Consider the following 11037-nt stretch of genomic DNA (forward strand, 5'->3'; position numbering starts at 1 on the left):
TCCAACTCCCTCGAAAAGGTAGAGACGAGGGTCATCGGTCTCGACGCAGAGTACATGGAGCGTGCCACTGGGAAGATCCAACATGCCGTCGTCCTTCAGCTGTGCTCGAAGATGATGTTTTGGTGTACCACATCATACACTCGCCCTCCATACCAGGTGAGCTTCATGATTTCTTGTCTCGGGAGGACGTATACTTCTGTGGGGAATCCATCGAAGGGGACAAACAGAAGCTGGAGCCGTACAACCTTGATTTGAAAAGCATCGCTGACCTCCAAACCAGAATCAAAATTCCTGTAGAAGATTGTGATAAACATACACTATCCCTATTCGATGTAGCAAATTTTGTTCTTGGTACAAATCTTCAGAAGGGTGACAAGACGGTGGCATTAAGGTGGTCTGGATGGGAGAATTATCCCTTGACGTACGAGCGGATAAAATATGCTGCCCTCGATGCCCGTGTGAGTTTTGAGATAGCTGCAAGGTCCAAAGAGCTTGTTGCGAAGCCGTCTCCCACAGAATATGAGAACAACAACAACAACAACAACAACAACAACAAGAAGAAGAAGAAGAAGAAGAAGAAGAAGAAGAAGAAGAAGAAGAAGAAAAGGCTGCACCAGCAGGAGGGCATTATGGATGGATGAACTATTTCCTCTCTTGTAAAAAAAATTATTCCCTCTCGGTGTATATTGATATAGATGGACTATTTTGATGGTGTGCATGTCTTTGGAACAAAGTAGTAGCGTGGGTCCGCTTGACTATAAGGAACTATTTTATCCGCATATATAGCTTTGTCTACTACTCCTTCCAGTGATCGGTATGCAGTGCATGTGTCCGTAGACATGACAGCTTGTCCATGGAAGTTCAACTACGACGACCATCATGTTTCATCTCATGATTCCCATGACGCCGCTCGAACCCACGGCACCACGTCCCCCAACGTGCGCCTCACCCCTCTCGGCCGCACCGCCCCTCTGCCTTTGTGTGCATGACATGTGGGCCACCTAAAATGCGACGAGCATCAAGTTTCTACCACAACCACACGCGATTCCCACGATGCCGCTCGAACCCATGAAACCACACGTCCCCTGAACTATGGCTCACCCCTCTTGGCCCCACTGCCCCTCTGCCTGCGGGAGCATTACATGTGGACCAGTCACCTATCGGGTCCACATGTTATTGACTCAAAGGTAGGTGTAGTAAGGCGCTGAAGCTCAGTCCCGATGGCCCTGAGAGGGAAATGTAACTCCCGCGCCAGGGCTTGTGGTGCTACCGCTGCATGAACTCGTGCCAAACTCGAGATTTGTTTTGCTTACTATACATGCACGCAACGATTTAATGGACATTGTAATCTCAACATGTGATGGGGAGCTCTAAATTTGAATTTGAAACTTATAAAATGAAAAGATTCAAAACAAATAAACTGGGAGAGAGGGAGTATATCGTAGGATGTGTCCCATACAAAATAAGTCCCGTGGTTTGTCACCGCAAAGATGCGGTTAGAAAGGAGCACAACGTCTTCGTACTCGTACGACAACAAATCAGCCGCAGACAGCATGGTCTGCCTTTGACCGCCATGTGCAAGGTTCGTGCTATCTTATTCAATCTCACCGTGGTTCCATCGTACCAATTCATGCGGTGGCCCGTTGCATGGCTGATCCCAATGTTGGACAAAGGTTCTACGGGAACGGTGTCACCATTGTAAATGTTGTGAAAATTGATGTTGGTACCCTCCAGTACATATGGAAGCCAATCTCCACTCGCGCCGAGCCTAACCTGTGAAACAGTGGGTAGGGGGAGAATTAGGAAATGGACACGGAAGTAGTCTTTAGAATGCATTTACTACATGATCAAACTCATCTTACCTGCTCATCGGAGGAAATCCGAGTGCCCCTCAACGTCGGCATCTCAAGGGGCGTCAACTTGCAACTACAGCCACGCCGCGCTGGAGAGACCCCCAAGGAAACATCCTCATGCGTTCCATGGAACATCAAGATGCATTTGTATGAGTAGTTTATCTTGTGAGAGAAAAGGATGAACGAGGGAAGGCCTCTAGAGATAGAGATAGACACTACTACTACCAATGTGCTGGCCCGTGCGTTGCAATGGATCCAAAGTAGTGGAATACTACTTGTTCACGTGCTTGAAATATAGACACTCTAGTTTTGATATAATGTGTCAGCAGACATGACAACTTGTCCATGGAAGTTGAACCATGGCGACCATCACGGTTCTTATTTCTACCACTGCCACACCCACACGCGATTCCCACGACGCCGCTCCAACCCACGGCACGGCGTCCCCCGACGTGGACATGGATCCTCTGACGTGGCTATCACTGCCTTGCCCTGCCTTTCCTTCACTGACAGGTGGGACCCACGCTTGGGGCTCCCACATGTTAGTGATAGAATGGTAGGATTGTTCGTGTCAAGGGATCCTCACCCCCCCGACGTGCCCCTCATCCCTCGCGGCCCCACCACTCCTCTGCCTTTGTGTGCATGACATGCGGTCCAGCTGAACTGCGGCAACCATCAACTTTCTACCACAGACACACCCGATTGGACGCGGTTTGCCTGCTCCGCTGCTGTACTCCCATCCGTACTCCCGCACCATCGAATTTTCATCCAGCGGCTGTGACACATTTCATCTCGGGCATCAATCCTCAGCTGGAGTACTTCTGTACTACGGTAGTACCCGCCGGTGTGGCCATCTACGCCTCTTAACGCCCCGACGCCCAGCTGTGGCACCCTCGCCACAGCCACGCTGCCACCAGCCGATTCATCTCGAACGAGTGAGTCGCGAACCACGCCACCACCATGAGAATGACATGTGGGCCAGCCGCATTTAAGGTACGCATGTCATTGACTCATAGGCCAGACACTAAGCCACTAAAGTTCAGTCCCGTGGGCCCCGAGAGGGAAATGTAACTCCCGCGGAAGGCCTTGTGGTGCTCCCGCAGTACGAGCTCATGCCAAAACCGGAATTTGTTTCTTACTACTACCAACTAGTACTAGTAAGTGTCAGGACCCCGACTCGATGTCACATCGATCTAGCTGGTAACACCTCATATCACTTTGCGGCCTCACGCACGGTATCCCCACGGGTGTCGTCTTACCTTTTCCCGGGACCGTTTGCGCCTTTTGGCTCACGTATATGATAGTGTCGCTAGCATCCATATGATAAAGAGCCCGGGCTGACATGACTAGTCGTAAACCCAAAGTGGCACAGACTTACAGGGACAGGCATCCATGACCCAGCTTCGAACGTGTCGGTCATCAGCAAGTGGGTCCGGGCTGTAGCACTGGGCTAGCAGGACTCCCGTAAACCGGGCTGTAGCGGGCTAACAGGACTCCGGTACTCAAAGCGTGACATTTCCCCGAAGGGACAGACACAGGAACGAAGAAGGACACATGCCGGCCAGCCTAAGTGTTCCAGAGCAGTAGCAAGCTACCATGGCTCAGCGGTAACACTAGGAGACATTTCCCGGTAAGAGAGGCTACTAAAGATAAACAACTAGATAGTCAGATCCCACACATACCAAGCATTTCAATCATACACACAATATGCTCGATATGTGCAAATACAACGAAGCATCACAACATGACTCTATGACACAAGTACTTTATTTAAGGCTCAGTGAGCCATACATAACATACACAAAGGTACGGGTCTCACGACCCCACATACAAGTCATACAGTCATACAAACCAGCAGCGGAAGTAACTTGTCTGAGTACAGACAACTAGTAAAATAAAAGAGGCTTGGAAAGCCTAGCTATACTACGTGGTCCTCCACAAGTTCAGGGTCACCACCTGGGTCTTAGCCTACTCGTTGATGTCAACGTCTACATAGAACCCATCAGAAGGGGTTGCAGCGTCTTCTGTAAAAATGTAGATTATAGCAACATGAGTACAAAGGTACTCAGCAAGACTTACATCAGATCCTACATACATGCATAGTATCAAGAAGGCAAATGTCAGGACCCCGACTCGATGTCACATCGATCTAGCCGGTAACACCTCATATCACTTTGCGGCCTCACGCACGGTATCCCCACGGGTGTCGTCTTACCTTTGCCCGGGACCGTTTGCGCCTTTTGGCTCACGTATATGATAGTGTCGCTAGCATCCATATGATAAGGAGCCCGGGCTGACATGACTAGTCGTAAACCCAAAGTGGCACAGACTTACAGGGACAGGCATCCATGACCCAGCTTCGAACGTGTCGGTCATCAGCAAGTGGGTCCGGGCTGTAGCACTGGGCTAGCAGGACTCCGGTAAACCGGGCTGTAGCGGGCTAACAGGACTCCGGTACTCAAAGCGTGACATTTCCCCGAAGGGACAGACACAGGAACGAAGAAGGACACATGCCGGCCAGCCTAAGTGTTCCAGAGCAGTAGCAAGCTACCATGGCTCAGCGGTAACACTAGGAGACATTTCCCGGTAAGAGGGGCTACTAAAGATAAACAACTAGATAGTCAGATCCCACACATACCAAGCATTTCAATCATACACACAATATGCTCGATATGTGCAAATACAACGAAGCATCACAACATGACTCTATGACACAAGTACTTTATTTAAGGCTCAGTGAGCCATACATAACATACACAAAGGTACGGGTCTCACGACCCCACATACAAGTCATACAGTCATACAAACCAGCAGCGGAAGTAACTTGTCTGAGTACAGACAACTAGTAAAATAAAAGAGGCTTGGAAAGCCTAGCTATACTACGTGGTCCTTCACAAGCTCAGGGTCACCACCTGGGTCTTTAGCCTACTCGTTGATGTCAACGTCTACATAGAACCCATCAGAAGGGGTTGCAGCGTCTTCTGTAAAAATGTAGATTATAGCAACATGAGTACAAAGGTACTCAGCAAGACTTACATCAGATCCTACATACATGCATAGTATCAAGAAAGGCTGGTGGAGTTATTGCAGCAAGCCAGCTTTGACTCTTGGCTAGACTATCCTACGATACTCCAACTTGAAATGGTTTTGCGCACACGAGTCCACTACTCACCACTTCAATACACTACCGAGGATCCACCTCCGTCTTCCTACGGAAGAGCCATCCTCGGCACTCACCCTTATCTTGAGGCTTTTAGTAGTTTCCATTTACTTGTCTATGAACTGTATAGGCAACCAAGTAGTCCTTTACCGCGGACGCGGCTATTCGAATAGATCATGTTAACCCTGCAGGGGTGTACTTCTTCATACACGCTCTCACCACTTATCGTCGTTTACACGACATGTACTCGGCAACCTTCAAGCGGAAGCCCAACGTGGGTGTCGGCCACGACCTACCTAATCACCTAAGCCTCCAGTCCAGGTTTATCGCCTATTCAGGTTCCATCCGCAGGGAGTCCGGCCGAGGTTTCCCATACGGCCCCAAACGATGTGAACAGGGTTCCCGAGATACCTAACGGGTATTCGGTACACCGTGCCACGTACCTACCGCATCACAGCCCACCCCTACGGTCAGCGCTGTCCACGGCCTCCAGTAGGCTACAAACACCAGAAACTACTTGCAACTCCTGGACGGAGAACTAGGGTGAATAAGAAGCCGAGAGGGTCCATTGGTTTCGGGCCCAATGCATGGTAGTAGCTGATTCTTAAATCACACATACAGATCTCAGTGCTTAAGGTCGGCTTCAATGAAACAACCCACCATGTACTCCTACATGGCCTCTCATCGATACCTTTACCAAATCGTGTTCACCACACCACTCTCATTACCGACATAATCATTTCACTCTAGCCCATCACCCAGATGAACCAGACCTGACACGACTCTAAGCATAGCAGGCATAGCAAGGTAGGAACAACACATACATATGGCTCAATCAACTCCTACACATGCTAGTGGGTTTCATCTAGTTACTGTGGCAATGACAGGTCATGCAGAGGAAATGGGTTCAACTACCGTAGCACACAGCAGTTTGAATCGCGTTGTCTTAATGCAGTAAAAGAGAGCAGGAGCGAGAACATGGGATTGTATCGATATGATCAAATGGTTGGTTGCTTGCCTGATGGTTCGATGCACGGATACGGTTCTTCGTTAGGGTAATCACGGTACTCCTCGGGGACAGATCCTGTCGCAAAGGACATCGATACACAAGCATCACCAAACAATGTGCAACAATATGATGCATGCATGAAACATGGCAATATGAGTGTGTTGGGCTAATGCAACTAAAGCCAGAAGTGTTTGAACAAATTTGAATCAAAGATTCAAATTTCAAATTCAAATATGGCCTTTTAAAGTGCCTTTTCTTGTTCTGATTAAAACATCAATTTAACTTGTTTGATCATGCATGAAAATAGTACAGATGGATAGATTGGATTTTTCTGATCATTTTTCATATATAATTTGTCCAATTTGGAGTTACAGAATAAAAGTTATGAATTTTTGAAGTTTAAATAATATTCTGGAATTTCCTGATTTAATTTAAATCCAGAAATTCAATTACTGCGTCAGCATGACGTCAGCATGACGTCAGTGGTCAACTGTGGCTGGCTGAGGTCAAACCTGACGTGTGGGGGCCACACGTCAGTGACAGGGGGGGTTAAACAGATTTAAATTAATCCTAATTACTAATTAGTGGCGCTGGGGCCCACTGTCAGTGTCAGGGGGGTTGACTAACAGTAGTTAGCGCTAACCTAACCACCTGGCCGACAGGGCCCACGCGTCAGTGACCCTGGGGGGTCAAACCCCAGGTCGGACAAGTCAAACCCCACCGGCGACATGACGCCGGCGAGATCCGAGACGGCGGCGAGAGTGCTTTTTGCCATTCCGGCAACCAAATGGACGGCGGAAGGCATCTACGTGTTGCTGAGGTTGAGCCGCGTCTATTGGTGGTGGTGGTTGGGCTCGGGGTGGCCGGAGTTGACGGCGGCGAGCTCGGCTGCGGCGGCCGGAGTTCGGGTGCGGTCGGGATCAGCGTTGCAGGGGTTTGGGGAGGCGTTGGTGCGTGCTGCGTGCTCCTGGTGAGGTGGGGAGCACGATGGTGTGCTCGGTTGGGTGCTACGGCGACCGTGGCCACGACGGCGACATCGCCGGCGGCGTGGAGCTCTCGGCCGAGGTGGGGCTAGGGCCTAGAGGTCGGAGAGACCAGGGAGAAAGGGGGAAACGGTCCGGGGGCTCACCGCGGTTGCAGTGGGCGTCGAAGCGGGCTCGGGGACGCGCTGGAGACGGCGAATTCGACGGGCGACGGTGGTCGGAGCCCGAAGAAGGGAACGGCGACGTGGCGGCGATGCAGGGCTTCCGGGGAGCTGTGGAGCGGTGGGGAGGAAGAGGGAGTCGAGGCGGAGCTTCTGAGCTAGTCGGGGGAGCGAGGGGTGGCCGGGGACGATGGCTATGGCGAACGGCGGCGACGGTCGTGTTCGGCCGTGAGAGAGAGAGCGAGGGGAGAGCCGGGGGGAGAGTGAGAGAGAGCAGGGGGGGAGAGGCGTGGCGTCGTCCAGGGCGTCGAGCGAGGAGGGGAGGGCAGGCAAGCAGGCGAGCAGGTGGCGTGGCGCGGTGGCCGTGCGCGCGCGCCGGCCACACGCCTGGCCGACTGGCGCCAGGAGGACGACGGCGGTGGTGGGCTGGGCTGGCTAGCTGGGCCGGCCAGCTGGCTGGGCCGCGCAGGTAAGTTTTTTTCTGTTTTCTGTTTTATTTAATATATCTGCAACTTTGTTGAATTAAATAAAATACCTAGGCAACTCCAAAAATCACCAAACTACTCCTGACTCATAGTTGGATTATTTCCAACATGAAACATTTTAGTTTGGAGATATTTGAGCATTTAAATATTTTATATTATTTTAAATGCCCAAATTCAAATAGTTATGATTTAATTCAAAACCCTAGGATGGCCTAGGAAAATGTGCACCACTTTTGGCAGAGGTTCTGAACCAAGGCAAAAATGATGGGCATTTTAGAAGGGCATTTCAGGTTCATTGAAAATTATTTTAGTAACCCTAGTTGGTTTCAGAGGGGACTGGGGGTTCTGTCATCCCCATTTCAAGTTTCTGATGAAAGAGTAAACATGATGCAACACTCTAATGCATGACTAGCTAGGGTGTGACAACTCACCCCCACTCAAAAGAATCTCGTCCCGAGATTTGGGTTCCTCCGAGAAGAAGGCGGGATATTCGAGTCGAAGACGATCCTCCCTTTCCCAAGTTGCTTCATCCTCAGAATGGTGCGACCATTGAACCTTGAGAAACTTGATATTATGACGTCGCGTGGTACGTTCGGCTTGATCGAGGATACGAATGGGGTACTCTCGATATGTAAGATTATCTTGGAGATCAAGCGTTTCGTGGTCCACTTCACGGATAGGATCCGAGAAGCAACGCCTGAGTTGAGAAACGTGGAAGACATCGTGAACTCTGGAGAGGTGCGGAGGTAGTTCCAACTGGTAGGCAACTTCTCCTCGTTTGGCAAGAATGCGAAAAGGTCCAATGTAACGAGGAGCCAATTTGCCTTTGATACCGAAACGATGGGTTCCCTTCAGAGGGGTGACCCGAAGATAAGCCTTCTCGTCAACCTCGAAAGTCATAGCCTTATGTTTTCGGTCATATTGACTCTTTTGACGGGATTGGGCTGTTTTCAACTTTTCACGAACGATACGAACTTGTTCTTCTGCTTCCTGAATCATATCCGGGCCAAAGAATTGTCTTTCCCCGGTCTCTGACCAGTTAAGGGGTGTTCGACATCGTCGTCCATAGAGAACTTCAAAAGGGGCTTTACCCAAGCTAGATTGATAGCTGTTGTTGTAAGCGAATTCGGCAAATGGAAGGCACTTCTCCCAGTCCATTCCGAAAGAGATAACAGAGGCTCGAAGCATGTCTTCTAGAATTTGGTTGACGCGTTCCACTTGACCACTTGACTGAGGGTGGAAAGCGGTGCTAAAGGAGAGACGGGTTCCCATAGCATTTTGGAAACTTTCCCAAAATCGAGAGGTGAAAAGACTTCCTCGATCCGAATTGATTTCCAAAGGAACACCATGGAGGGACACTATTCGGGAGATGTATAAGTCTGCCAGCTGACTAGCGGTTATACTCTCACGAACAGGTAAGAAATGAGCTACTTTGGAAAGACGATCGACCACGACGAAAATAGCATTATTCCCTCTTTTGGTCCTGGGAAAACCGGTAATGAAATCCATACCAATTTTATCCCATTTCCATTCAGGAATAGCTAAGGGTTGAAGGGTGCCAGCAGGCCGTTGATGCTCTGCTTTTACACGACGACAGACGTCGCAATTAGCAATATACTGAGCAATTTCTCTCTTCATCCTAGTCCACCAGAACCTCTGGCGTAGGTCCTGATACATTTTAGTACTACCGGGATGAATGGTGAGAGGAGATTCATGAGCTTCCTTAAGGATCAATCGCCTTAGGTTGCGCACTTTGGGAACCACTAGTCGATCCCCGAAGTATACGACTCCTTGATCATTAATGGAGAAACAATTCGCAATTCCTTTCTGAATGTTCTCTTGATGCGGGAGATTCCCGGATCTACCTTCTGTGCTTTGATAATTTGATCCGTAAGGGTAGGTTTTGCCACCAAGGTGGAGAGAAAACCTTGAGGTACAATGTGAAGGTTAAGCTTCCGAAATTCCTCATGGAGAAGCGGTTGACTTTGTTGTAACATCAGGTTGTTACAATAAGATTTACGACTTAGCGCATCAGCCATGACGTTGGCTTTCCCTGGGGTATAGGTTATTCCTAAGTCGAAGTCTGTGATCAATTCAACCCAACGTCTTTGCCTGAGATTCAGATCCGGTTGGGTGAAGATGTACTTCAGACTTTGGTGATCAGTGAATATTTCGCAACGATTACCGAGGAGGTAATGTCGCCAGGTCTTAAGTGCATAGACTACGGCTGCAAGTTCTAGATCATGAGTAGGATAATTCTCCTCATGTGGGTGCAATTGCCGTGAAGCGTAAGCAATTACGTGTCGATCTTGCATGAGAATGCAACCTAGTCCTTGTCGCGAGGCGTCGCAGTAGATAACAAAGTCCTTGGAGAAGTCTGGCGGTACCAGCACGGGAGCAGAGGTCAGGCGTCTTTTCAGTTCCTGAAAGCTGTGCTCACATTGTGGAGTCCATTCGAACTTCTTATCTTTCTTGAGGAGTTCGGTTAGAGGTTTGGCAACCTTGGAGAAGTTCTCGACAAAGCGACGGCAATAGCTCGCTAAGCCTAGAAAACTCCGAACTTGCTTGACCGATTCGGGTGGAGTCCAATCAAGGACGGCTTGAACTCGCTCAGGGTTAACAGCAATACCTTTACCAGATATTACATGACCCAGATAGGTCACTTCTGACAACCAGAATTCACATTTAGAAAATTTGGCATAAAGGCGATGCTCTCGAAGTTTCTTCAACACTAGCCTTAGATGTTCGGCATGTTCTTCCTCGTTCTTGGAGTAGATGAGTATATCATCGAGATAAACTACGACGAATTTATCCAAATACTCCATGAAGATTGAGTTCATTAACCGAGAAAAGGTGGCTGGAGCGTTGGTTAAACCGAAGGACATGACGGTGTACTCGTATTGGCCATAACGAGTAACAAAGGCCGTTTTAGGAATGTCCCCGTTTCTGATTTTGATTTGATGGTAGCCCAACCTCAAATCCATCTTGGAGAAGACTGAGGATCCAGCGAGCTGATCATACAGATCGTTGATCCTGGGAAGTGGATATTTGTTCTTGATTGTGACCAAATTGACAGGTCGGTAATCTACAACCATCCGGTCCGTACCATCCTTCTTCTTGACGAATAGGACGGGGCAAGCCCACGGAGATGAACTAGGGCGGATGAAACCCTTTTTCAAGGATTCATCGAGTTGTTTCTTAAGCTCGGCTAGTTCTAGGGTGCCATCTTATAAGGTCTTCTAGCAATCGGAACGGTTCCTGGAATGAGGTCTATTACGAACTCAACATCCCTGTCAGGTGGAACACCTGGCAATTCCTCTGGAAAGACATCCGGGAAGTCACGGACTACCGGAACGTCCTCAAGGTCTGGCAAAGGGCTGGCGTTA

The sequence above is a fragment of the Triticum aestivum genome, chromosome 4B, assembly GCF_018294505.1.
Source record: "Triticum aestivum cultivar Chinese Spring chromosome 4B, IWGSC CS RefSeq v2.1, whole genome shotgun sequence".
NCBI classification, from domain to species: Eukaryota; Viridiplantae; Streptophyta; class Magnoliopsida; order Poales; family Poaceae; genus Triticum; species Triticum aestivum.